Raw genomic sequence first — 13502 nt, 5'->3', positions numbered from 1 at the left:
TGACTCTCGTGGTCCCATTGCAGATTTTTCTGAGCTGCTCTAACCAAACCCATTTATCTTTTCTCATCCAATCAAATGTGTATCCTAATTTCAGTCTGATCATCATAACACACTGATATCATGATGATGTTTATATTTTTAGAAACTTTAAGGGATTGCATATTTTGTTCTACATCAAATCAAATCCAGATTTCTCTGCCTGGATTTTGTGGCCCAGGGTAACCATCTATTTCCTTTCTCCTCCAATAACCAACTTTATGTCCTCCTACTCCTACTCCAATATGTTGGCGCACTAGTCAGTGTCTGATGAAAGCCAACATCTATTCCATTTCTGTGATAAGTCTGTTCTCTCACTTGCAGTACCCCTCCCTTTTCCTTCTAGCTCTATAAATCCTTCCCATTCATCAACCCTTGGCTCAGATCCCACCTTTTCCTTCCAATTCAATTCAACACAGACTCATTGGGCAGCTGCCATTAAGTTGAAAGTCACCTTACAGTGCAAGGCTGTATGAACTGGGGTCCCTGCTATACTGTCTGAGTCTGTGTGGGCTACTCTAGGCCCCAAAATCCTTCTCCACTAAACTACTATGATACTTAAAGTCTAGATTAGCAGGCTCCAGAGTGCAGTGCTCAGAATAATCCACTTGGATACAGGAAGAATGTATTGGAACATATATTTGCATTTTTTCTTTTTAAATATTTATTTTGGAGTATTTTCATAAGTTACATGATATATTAATACAGAACTTTAACATTTACAAATAAGTAAATATACATCTTTTGGGGATTCACACACAAGCATTTTTATTAATAGAGTGAATGATCAAAACATACATAGACTCTCATATTCAGAACATTTTATTAGGATTTTAGGTCAGTAAACTGTCCTGCTCAAGTTCATTCATTCTTTCATTCAGCAGTTATTTACTAATTCCCTACAGTGTGCCAGACATGGCTGAGAGAGAGAGAAGTCAGACAGAAGAAGATCAAAATGTCAGCTTTGTTTCTGATGGAAGCCCAGTGGGAAATGTGGCTCTATATCAGGGCCAAGATGATTTGCTAATACTTTGCCCCTGAATTGAGTCAGCTCAGTCACAGGCAAAGATGGGCGATCACAGCCCCTTTTCTACTTCTCTCCACCCCAACCAAGGGCAGGGCCTGTCTCTCCAAGCATAGTGCATGGTCATGATCAGGTGAGAAGGCACCCTCTCTGCAGATCAGCAGGCAGATCCTGAAAGGAGAGAGGGCATTGCATGGAACATGCTCAGTTCATTCTTCCAAATGCCCCTATGAGATAAGTTGCTCCTCTCAGAGGTAGGGGGGAGCAGGTGGTAGATGGAGAGAGGTCAGCTGTGTTCCGGTAATGAGGTTGCCTCCTTAAAAAGAGATGCTCTGTTTTTTTTTTTAATTTTTTTTAAAATGTGCCTCCCTAAGAAGAGTGGACTTTTTTCTGCTTTACCAAAAGAATAAGCAAAACATATAAAACCTGTTGACAGGAATGAGGAGAATTATGTTCTTGAAGATGTAAAATATATCTGTAGTTAGGTCTGGAGATCCATGCCATTGTACACCACCACCCCAGAGTTCATCAGTTCATCCTCTGATTTCCTAACACTGGTTGAACAGAACAGTAGGTCGTGTGTGTGTGTGTGTGTGTGTGTGTGTCTGTGTAGTAAAAATGGCATGGCTCTTAATCTCATCGGGATAAATTGTGAAACTCTTCTCCCTCCTACTTCCCCCACACACTCTGTTTCTACCATTAAATTGTGATGTCCTTGGCACATTATAGAATAGAAGACATAGGCCAAGGCATGTGGTTTTGAAAACAAAGTTTGTTGTTTCTCATGGCTTAAACACAAAGCACAATATAGTGTCATTCTGATTTTTAAAAAATGGAGAGAAAGATATTTGGAAGCACATCTTATCCCAGAAGGCTCTCATCCCTGGGTAAGGGACCTTGTGAAGGTCATCTAGTCCCTCTTTGCTTGCTCCTGCCCATTTTCGTAGGGCAGAGCTCTAGCGTGAACCATTCTGGAAGATTAAAATCTATCTGATTTTTAAATATCTAGAGAAAAAAATTAACAATCTTCTTCAATAACTAAAATAAAATTCTTCAATACTAAATAAGATGATTAACCAAAGACTCAGAGGACACTTTTTCCCCAAAACTACAGTAAGGTTTCTTGCTGCAGTTAATAGTAATTTCCTTTCTATAGTGAGAGTGGACAGTTCATCGCCATCCTTTGTCTGGCACGTGATCTTAAGTTGGTTACCAGATTTACGACTATATAAGCCAGGCCTGGGTCCCTGGGCCCATAGAGTAAAGCACTTGACTAATAGCCAGAAGGTTGGCAATTTGAACTCATCCAGAAGTGTCATGGTAGACAGGCCTGGCAATCTGTTTTCCAAAAGGTCACAGCCTTGAAAACCCCATGGAACAGTTCTACTCTGCACACTTGGGGTTGCCATCAGTTGAAATACACTGAATAGCAACTAACAATAACAACAACAAAGCCAATCCTATGCCTTTATGTACCTTTTTCTTGTCCTTCAGTCCTTTCTGCAGTGTCATTTCACATCCTCTCCAATTCTCCACATCCCCCTTGTTGTTGTTGTTGTTAGGTGCCATTGAGTCAGCTCTGACCCATAGAGACCCTATGTACAACAGAACAAAACACTGCCCGGTCCCGTACCAGCCTCATAATCCTTGCTATGCCTGAGCCCATCATTGCAGCCACTGTGTCAATCCATCTCGTTGAAGTCCTTCCCTTTTCATTGACCCTCTACTTTACCAAGCACGATATCACAAGTAGGTGAGATGAAGTCTGGCCATTCTGGCTTCCAAGGAGCATTCCAGCTGTACTTTTTCCAGGACATAATGTGTTAGTTCTTCTGGCAGTCCCATGGTACTTTCAGTATTCTTTGCCAACAGCACAACTCAAAAGCATCAACTATTCTTTGGTCTTTCTTATTCATTGTCAGCTTTCACATGCATATGAGGTGATTGAAAATACCATGGCTTGGGTTAGGCACACCTTAGTCTTAAAGGAGACATCTTTGTTCTTCAGCACTTAAAAGAGGTCTTTTGCCCCAGATTTGCCCAGTGCAGTACGTTGTCTGATGTCCTGATTGCTGCTTCCATTGGTGTTGATTGTGGATCCAAGTAACATGAAATCTTTGACAATTTCAATGTTTTCTCCATTTATCATGATGCTGGTTATTGGTCCATTTGTAAGGATTTTCATTTTCTTTATGTTGAGGTGTAATCCATACTGCAGTCTGTAGTCTTTAATCTTCATCAGTAGGTGCTTCAGGAGCTCTGGTGGCATAGTGCCTAAGGCATTTGACTGCTAACCAGACGTCAAACCCACCAACCACTTCTTGGAAGGAAGACTGGGCAATCTACTTCCATAGACATACCACTTCAGAAACCCAAGAAGGGGTTGCTGTGAGTTGGAATTGACTCAGTGGCAGTGAGTTTGGTTTGGTTTTGGTTTAGTATGTGCTTCATGTCATCTTCACTTTCAGCAAGCAAGGTTGTGTCATCTGCATATCACAGGCTGTTAATGAGTTTTTTTTCCAGTCCTGATGCCGTGTTCTTAGTCATATAGTCCAGTTTCTCGAATTATTTGCTCAGCATACAGATTGAACAAGTGAGGTGAAAGGATACAGCCCTGACTCATTTCCTTCCTGATTTTAAACTATGCGGTACCCACTTGTTTTCTTCTCATGACAGCCTCCTGGTCTAAGTACAGATTCCTCATGATCACAGTTAAGTGTTCTGGAATTTCCGTTTATCTCAATGTTATCCATAATTTGTTATGATCCGCACAATCATATGCTTTTGCATAGTCAACGAAACACAAGTAAAGATCTTTCTGGTATTCTTTGCTTTCAGCCAAGGTCTATCTGCCTTCAGCAATAATATCTCTCATCCCATGTCCTCTTCTGAATCCAGCTTACACTTCTGGAAGTTACCTGTCAATATACTGCTGCAACTGTTTTTGAATTATCTTCAGTAAGATTTTATTTGCATGTGATATTAATGATATTATTTGATAATTTCCACATTCTTTTGGATCACCTTTCTTTGGGATGATTACAAATATGGATTTCTTCTAATCATTTGGCCAGGTAGCTGTCTTCCAAACTTCTTGGCATAGACAAGTAAGTGCCTCCAGTGCAGCATCCATTTGTTGAAACATCTAAATGGGTATTCTGTCACTTCCTGGAGCCTTGGTTTTATCAATTCCTTTATTGCAGCTTCAGCTTCTTTCTTCAGTACTATTGGTTCTTGAAGTACGTGAACATTGACCGATATTGTTTTGTACAGTAGCTCTGTATTTCTTCTGTCTTCTTTGGCTGCTTCCTGCATCATTCAATATTTTGCCCAGAAGATCTTTCAGAATTGCACCTTGAGGCTTAAATTTTTTTCTTCAGTTCTTTCAGCTTGAGAAATGCCAAGTGTGTTCTTCCCTTTTGTTTTTCTAACTCCAGGTCTTTGCACATTCCATTATAATCTTTGAATTTGAGTTTGTCTTCTCAAGCTGCTTTTTGAAATCTTCCACTCAGCTCTTTTATCATGTCATTTCTTCCATTTGCTTTAGCTACTCTCTGTTCAAGAGCAAGTTTCAGAGTCTCTTCTGACATCCATTTTTGTTTTTTCTTCCTTTCCTGTCTTTTTAATGACCTTCTGTTTTCTTCATGTCTGATGTTCTTGATGTCATCCCACAATTCCTCTGGTTTTCGGTCATTGGTGTTGATTGCATCAAATCTATTCTTTAGATGGTCTCTAAATTCAGGTGGGATATAATCAAAGTCATATTTTGGTGCTTGTGGACCAAAATAGTTTCTTCAGCTTCAGCTTGAACTTGCATAGGATCAGTTGATGGTCTGTTCCACAGTTAGCTCCTGACCTTGTTTTGGCTGAAGATACTGAGCTTCTCCATGGCCTCTTTCCACAGGTGTAGTCGATGTGATTCCTGTGTATTCCATCTGGTGAAGTCCATGTGTGTAGCTACCATTTATGTTGTTGGAGAAAGGTATTTGCAATGAATAAGTCATTGGTCTTGCAAAATTCTATCATGCAATCTCTGGGGTCATTTCTATCACCAAGGCCATATTTTCCAACTACTGGTGATTCTTCTTTGTTTCCAATGTTTGCATTCCAATCACCAGTAATAATCAATACATCTTGATTGCATGTTTGGTCAATTTCAGACTGCAGAAATTTAAAAATCTTCAATTTCCTCATCTTTAGCTTTGGTGGTTGGTATATAAATTTGAATAATAGTAATATTAACTGATCTTCCTTGTAGGTGTATAGATATGATCCTATCACTGACAGCATTGTACTTCAGGATAGATCTTGAAACATTTTTTGTGATGATGAATGTGACACTGTTTCTCTTCAATTTGTCATTCCAAGCATAGTACACTATATGACAGTCTGATTCAGTATTACCAAGAACAGTCCTTTTCAGCTTACTGATACCTAGGATATCAGTCTTTATGTGTTTCATTTCATTTTTGACAACTTCCAATTTTCCTAGATTCATACTTTGTATATTCCAGGTTCCAATGGTTGTTTGCAGCTGTTTCTTCCTATTTTAAGTTGTGCCACATCAGCAAATGAAGGTCCTGAAAGCTCTACTCCATCCACCTCATTAAGGTTGACTCTATTTTGATGAGGCAGCTCTTCCATAGATGTATTTTGAGGCCTTCCAACCATAGGGGCTCATCTTCCAGCACTATATCAGATAGTGTTTCAGGGCTATTCATTAAGTTTTTCAGTAATATATCAGACAGTGTCTCACTGCTATTTATAAGGTTTTCACTGGCCAGTGCTTTGAGAGTTGATGGCCCCTCCCTTCTTCCCAGTCTGTCTTACTCTGGAAGCTCTACTGAAACCTGTCCACCATGGGTGACCCTGCTGGTATTTGAATACTGGTGGCATAGCCTCCAGCCTCACAGCAACATGCAAGCCATATCTTTCATCTAAGATAGCTACTCTAGGTCCTGCAGTCTTGTCACACTTTAGCTGGCAAGAATGTCAAAAGAGGAAGGGGAAAGAACACCCCCTTCCTTTTAAGATTACAACCAGAAGTTGTGCATATCACTTCCATACCTACCCCATTGACTAGAACTTAACTACATGAACATACCTGTAAGGGAGGCTGGAAAATAAGGCTTTTAGCTGGGTGATCATGTGCACAGGAAGAACTTCAAGGATCTACTATTAAAAGGAGGAGAAAATGGATATTGAGGGTCAAAAATGTGTCTCTGCCTCTGGTCTTATAGAGCCAGCCTGAAAAAAAAACATGTTTTGACCATTAATTCAGCTAACGTACTTGTAAGCAGAATATAAGACATGTAATGATTTAGAGGAGAAAAATATTACTGTGCAGTAGAAGCCCAGACTACTAGATAAGCTTATTGTTGCAGCCTTGTAGGTCTAAGATCTGGAATTCAAAAATAAGGTCCACCTCTTAGGCTACTTAAAAAGAAGTTGAAGCTTACCTACCAAGAGTATCTTTTAGTATTACTAAAGGCAGAGTTATCAGTTTAAATAGATTGAATACAAAACCAAGATCATAACTTTCATGTTTACTGTGGTATCAGTCCACAGAAGCCATGCTCCTCTGTTGCCCCTTGATCCATATTGTCCTTAATTATTCTAAGTTATTGTCCAGCTTCTCTGAAAGAGGTAGTGATACATAATCAAGGCCTGTAATGATAAAAATATTATGTTTTAACAGGTAGTGAATGAAAATGTTAAGGTTGTTTTGTTTTGTTTTAATTTTACCAAATCTACTGTCCCATTGTGAAAACCGCATTCCTTTAAGGATGTCTGTTCTAGGAAAGTAATAATAAAAAAGACACTTCTGACTATAATGCTTTCCTGTTGCATCAGGGACTCGCATGTTGTATTTGTTTGATTAGCCATGTGCTTTTTCCTGTTAGTGTCCACATTCATCTGTTTCTATTCTAACCCTGGTTTTCATCTCAACTTGACAGACCAACCTGGATTTTGACAGTCATACTGATTTTTATCTATTTAAACTGCTAGAAGCAGTATGTGATTTTATCCCTAGCTTTTGTTATTGAGAAAAGTAATAAAAACCAAAGCAGAATTAGATCAGGAACATCCATTATTTTAACCAAGAACGAAAATAAATATATAGCACTACCTAGGTAAGGGATTAATTTTTCTTAATGTCCAGGGGATGTTAGAAATTACATTTAAAATGTGTTTCTTAGCTGACCATTTATTTGATATACAAATGTTAACATTTCTACTGTCTCTTGTGGAAATGATAAAAATAGTAAGAAGAACTCATTTGTTGAGTGCTTATATGCACCAATTTCTGTGGCCAAAGCTTAAGCCTAGGATCAGTCCCACCCAAACTGCATGTCTGCTACACAGCAGAGGAAGGAAAACCAGGGAGCTTTTGGTAGAAGATAAACAATAGGTGCCCATTTCAGTATTACTAATCCCATTTAAATAGATCATACATTCTCAACAGGGGTGATACTGCCCCCAAAACCAAAAAAACCAAACCTGCTACCATTGAGTTGATTTGGACTCATAGTGACCCCCATTGGGTTTCCAAGGCGGTAAATCTTTATGGAAGTAGATTGCCCCATCTTCCTTCTGCGGAGAGGCTTGTGGGTTTGAACCACCAGCCTTCTGGTTAGCAGAATGCCTTAGGGACTGTACCACCAGAGCTCCTTGATATTGCCCCAAAGAAGGTAATAACTCGTTCTTGTGAGTGAAAAAATCAGGTATTGTGACTGTGGTCCTCCAAAGGCCACACACAGGACATGATAAAGTATATCTGTGGTGGTAAAATTTCAAAGGGGTAAGTAAGGGTCATTAAGAATAAAAAAGTCTAAAAAGTCTCAGATGGAACAATAATTTTTAAAAAGTTGAGAAATTCTGGTGTAGATGAAAAAGCGGGTGTGGAGAGACTTAGGTGACTTGCCTAAGGTCACATAACTAGTGAGTAGTTGAGCTGGGGTTTGAATTCTTACCTGTCTCTAAACACCAAAAAACCAGACTCACTGCCATTGAACTGGTTCTGACTCATAAGCTACCCCTATTGGGTTTCCAAGGCTATAAATCTCTACAGAAGTAGATCACCCCATCTTCTTTCGCAGAGTAGCTGAAGGGTTTGAACCACTGACCTTCTGGTTAGTAGCCAGATGTCTTGTCCACTACGCCACCAGAGCTGCTTATCTATCTCTAAAGTCTGTACTATTCCCCTTGTTATATGTGGAGATTAGATTTCTGTATCAGTATACAACCACTTATTTCAGTCATGTCAAAGGCTCTTTAGCCTCAGAACCAAACCAAACCAAAAACTCACTGCTGTCTAGGCGATTTGACTCATAGCAACCCCTTATTGGGTTTCCAAGGCGGTATCTCTATGGAAGTAGATTGCCCAGTCTTCCTTCTGAGGAATGGCTGGTGGGTTTGAACTGCCAGCCTTCTGGTTAGCAATCAAATGCCTTAGGCACTATGCCACCAGAGCTCACTTTTGTCAAAGGAGCTGCCTATGAAAGTAATAAAGGCAGAATATTGTGATAGGGGTTGGTGGTTAGTTTCTTGAAGCCCAGTCTACTAGGTCCCTGCTTCCACTGCCCTTTTTTATGAAGAAAGATTTCTTCAGAATACAGTGAGAAAATGTCTTTCTTCCTCCTTGTCTTCCTTCCTCCTTCCCTCCCTTCCTTCTTTTTCTTTCACTCAACCTTGAATAACTTGAAAAAACTTGAATAATTATCCTTCCATGTCTCTAAGCTACAGAAGTCATAGAACACATCACTACTGACAGGGCTCACAGGAGACTACTTTATCATTCCTGCTTATGAATGCTCAGTGAGAGGTATGAAGATACATCCTTTGCCATTGTATCCCTACAAACAAGCTTCATAAGAAGCCAAATTCCAGTCAGAAGGCTGCTAGGTGAGCTGCAAACTGAGAAGGAATAAGAAAAATTAGAAATTTAATGACATAAAGTCCTTGAACCTCTCCAGAGCTCAGTGTGGTGGGCAGAATAATGGTCTCTGGAAGATGTCTGTGCCGTAATAACCTGGGACCTGTGAACAAGATACCATACGTGATTAAATTGAAGACCTTGGGATGAGAGGTTATCCTGGATTATCTAGGCAGACCCAGCCTACTCACAGGAGTCCTTTAAAGTGGAGAACCTTTCCTAGTTGAGGTCAGAGTCAGAGGGAGATATGACTATAGAAGAATGGCTAGACAGAAGATGTTAGGTTGCTGACCTTGAAGATGGAAGAAGGAGCCACAAACCAAGGAATGTGCATGTCCTCTAGAAGCCAGAAAAGACAAGGAAGTAGCTTCTCCCCAGAACCTCCAATAACGAATACAGCTCTGCCAACATCTTGGTTTTAGCCGATAGAGACCCATGCAGTACTTTTGAACCATAGAACTATAAAATAATAAATTTGTGTTGTTTTAAGCTACTAAGTTTGTGCTGATTTGTTACAACAGTTGTAGGAGACACTCAGTTTCCTCTCCTATTCCATGAGGAGAATAGGATGATCTATGTCATAGATTTGTTGTAAGCATTAGCTAAAATAATTGGTGAAAAGTACTTAACGTAGGGAATATAATGATATATTATGAACTTGTCAGTGTTTAGGTAGACAAAGTTTGCACTCTGGATCTACTTTTCCCGTTTTATATTGTTGATAGACTTCTTTCTTTATGTCAGTGACAATAGTCAAGTCTTGGACTGACCCTGTCAGTTTATGGCAACTTTGCATATCTCTCCTCTGATTCATCATATGTTGATTTTATATTTCAACTTTCAGAAGATGTTTTTATTTCATTTGTTCCCAAGTTACTGGAAGTTCCTTGAAGTGCCTCTTAAGTACCACCAACTCTTAGGTCTTCCCCCAAAGCAGTACTTCCCTCTTTTTCCCTGACTGAAGAAATGCCTGAAGGTTTGGTGTGAGGTCTGTTGAGAAGTGGAGGAGGGAAGTTACCAAAAGTAGCAGAGAGACGGAAAGGGCCAGTTGCCAAGTCCCCAAGTTACAGAGGGGAAGCCCCAGGTGGGACTGCCATTATAGAGGGAGGCATTCCAAGTCAGGGCATGACTTTGCTAGGAAGAATTAACTCAGAGTATTGTTTTCTTTTTTTAATTTAACATAAGTTTTGTTGTTGTTATTGTTTAATGACTAAAAAAATCTGAAAATGAGAATCATCACAGTGTAACATTGGCTGAGTTGCTGCAGGTCAGTTGAGTCGCTGGATAGACCCTGGTATAAATGAATTGAAGGCCACAGGTTTTTCTCCATCTTCATTGAGTTGATTAGATTCAGAGAACAGCTTTTGCATTTTCACAGAAAAAAAAAAACAAAACAGACTTGTATTCCTACTACCCAAGTGCTAACAATATGTGTGTTTACATATGTTATCTTTTAATCCTCACACCATGACTATGAAATAGATATTAGTCCTGTTTCCTGCTGAGGAAGGGAAGGTATTCTCACAATATGACTATGAATTAGATGTTGTTGTTAGGTGCTGTCAAGTCCATTCTGACTCATAGCAGCCCTGCGTACAACAGAATGAAACACTGCCTGGTCCTGCACCATCGTGGCTATGTTTGAGCCCATTTTTGCAGCCACTGTGTCAATCCACCTCCTTGAGAGTTTTCCTCTTTTTTGCTGACATTCTCCTTTACCAAGTATGATGTCCTCCAGGAACTGGCCCCTCTTGATAACGTGTCCAAAGTACAGGAGACAAAGTCATGCCATCCTTGCTTAGAGGGGTATTCTGCCTATACTTCTTCCAAGACAGATTTGTTTGTTCTCCTGAAACAGATAACAGATATTATTACCCCATTTATAGCTAAGAAAATGAGGGCTTAGAGAGGTGGCTGCTATACTGGTTTGGCTGGAACACCAGTATAATTGCTGTCTGGGGCTGCTGGCTAGTTGCCTAACTATACCTCTCAGTTGTAATTCACTCCTCAAGGTCCATTCGTTGAACTTTTTCTCTGAACCCAGAGATAATCAGACTCTACAATAATATATTCAGGCTGACAACATAAGCAGAAAGCCCTTGGGATATTTTTTCTTGAGGACCAGGAACTTGTTTCCAGTATCCAGGGCTCACAGACTTCTCCTGCCCTTTAAGCCAATCAGATCTCACACACCCCAGTGTTCTTGCTGAAATGCACATCTGAACATTTTACTACTTTGCATATGATAGTCAGGGGCTTCTTCTCACTGCCCTCAGGATAAGTTGAGGCTGTTACCTGACTTACAGGCCTTTCTCTGATAGAAGAGTGGTTAAAGCAGTTGGCTGCTAACCAGAAGGTTGGCAGTTCAAACCCACCAGCTGCTCTGTGGGAGAAAGATGAGGCAGTCTGCTTCCATAAAGATTTACAGCCTTGGAAACCCTGTGGGGCAGTTCTGCTCTTTCCTATAGGGCCACTGTTTGAGTTGGAATTGATTTGATGGGAGTGGCTTTGGTTTTTTGACTCCATTTGAGGAATACCGAACACCCCCTCAGGGCTGAATCTCTTTTGCCTCTGGACTTTAGTATATGCAGTTCCTTCTGCTGGAATAATTTTATCCCTCCTTTCTTCCCTCTTCACTATGCCACATTCATCTGGCTAACTCAGAGACCATCTTAGATGCAATTTCCACTTAGAAGCTTTCATTAACCCTCCTATTGCTGGTTATTTGGCAGAGATTCTACTTCCCAACTCTAAGTGCTCTAATACAAACTTGAGCTTTCCCTATAATGGTACATGTTGAATTGTATCCATTTATTTGGTAACTCTCATCACAGTGAAAGTTCCTTGAAAGTTAACATTCATTCACTATTGTTTTACCTAGTACCTGGCACAAGTCTCTGTTTATAGGAGGCAAACAATAAAATTTCCTTGAATGAATAAACAAAGAATGGAAGGCCTCTGTCCAAATCTTGGCTGTGCCACTTTCCAGTTATGACTTTTCACACATTGCTTATACTCTTAGGGCCTCAGTTTCCTTACTTATGAAAAGATTTAGTTGAGATGATATTGTTCCTTTTAAACATGAGCATACTGAGATTTGTTTGCAACTCATTAGCCTTCCAGGAACCATAAATCAGTGATCATCTCTTGCAGATGATAAGTTGGGAGCATTGCCACAGATTTTGAGCATGAAATAATGATTTTACTTACATACATTAACGGTCAACAGACTTACCTGTTTTTGTGTTGAAATGCATATCCTTGACCCAAGGGTATATTTAAACTGTAGGATACCTTCTTCATTTAGGCTGATTGTCACATGCGAAAGGAGCCTTTGGGACCTAAGAAAATAATAAATTCTGCTTCCGTACCCTTTTTTATTGTTATATCTGTCTGTTTTCACTTAGAGAGAGTTAATGAAATCTTTGGCTGTGCTGAGAATGTCAGGTTAAGATACTTAACTGTTAGATGAGAACAGTATCAAATAAGGAAAAAGAATTTGCAAATTTTTCTGATTATCCACAGACTTTAGTTGGTAATAGATATAATGTATTAATGATGTTATCAGTTTGAAGATACTGTTTTGAAGACTAAGGTGCACCTACACCAAGCCGTGGTATTTTTGATCACCTCGTATACATGTGAAAGCTGGACAATAAATAAGGAAGACCAAAGAAGAGTTAATGTCTTTGAATTGTGCTATTGGCAAAGAATACTGAAAATACCATGGACTGCCAGAAGACTGAATAAATCTGGCCTAGAAGAAGTGCAGCTAGAATGTTCTATGGAAGTGAGAATGGCCAGACTTCATCTCACCTACTTTGGTCATGTTGTCAGAAGGGACCAGTCTCTGGAGAAGGATATCATGCTTGATAAAGTAGAGGGCAGAGGAAAAGGGGAAGGCCCTCAACGAGATGGATTGACACAGTGGCTGCAACTATGGGCTCAGGTATAACAAGCATTGTGAGGAGGCACAGGACCAGGCAGTGTTTCCTTCTGTTGTACATAGGTTTGCTGTGAGTCAGAGCCAACTCTACAGCACCTAACAACGGCATTAACTGTGTGAGATATTTGCCATGAAAATAAAGGGGAAAAAAGCAAATTACTAACATACTAGCAGTAAAATAAAATAACTACAGTAGCTCACACTTGGTGTTCACATAGGTGAACTCTATGGTGGAGACACCTGTGTCAAACTATAAGATTGTATTTGACAGTTATACATTTTGGGAGTTGCTATCATCTGAATTCCATAGGAATAAGAATCTCACCGTATCTGAAAATATCTTTAGATATTTCGTTAATATGTAGGTATAAAAGTGGTGGTTTAGTGGAGGAGCCCTAGTGGTGCAATGGTTACGCGCTTGGCTGTTAACCAAAATGTCGGAGGTTTGAACCTACCAGCTGTTCTGCAGAAGAAAGATGTGGCAGTCTGCTTCTATGAAGACTATAGCCTTGGACCTTGAGAGCTTGTTTGGAGGTTCTAGCAGGGAAGCGCAGCTACTC

Source organism: Orycteropus afer, unplaced genomic scaffold, assembly GCF_000298275.1.
Source record: "Orycteropus afer afer isolate SDZICR_OR568_19922 unplaced genomic scaffold, OryAfe1.0 scaffold00002, whole genome shotgun sequence".
Lineage (NCBI taxonomy): Eukaryota > Metazoa > Chordata > Mammalia > Tubulidentata > Orycteropodidae > Orycteropus > Orycteropus afer.
This window is presented reverse-complemented; position numbering follows the sequence as displayed.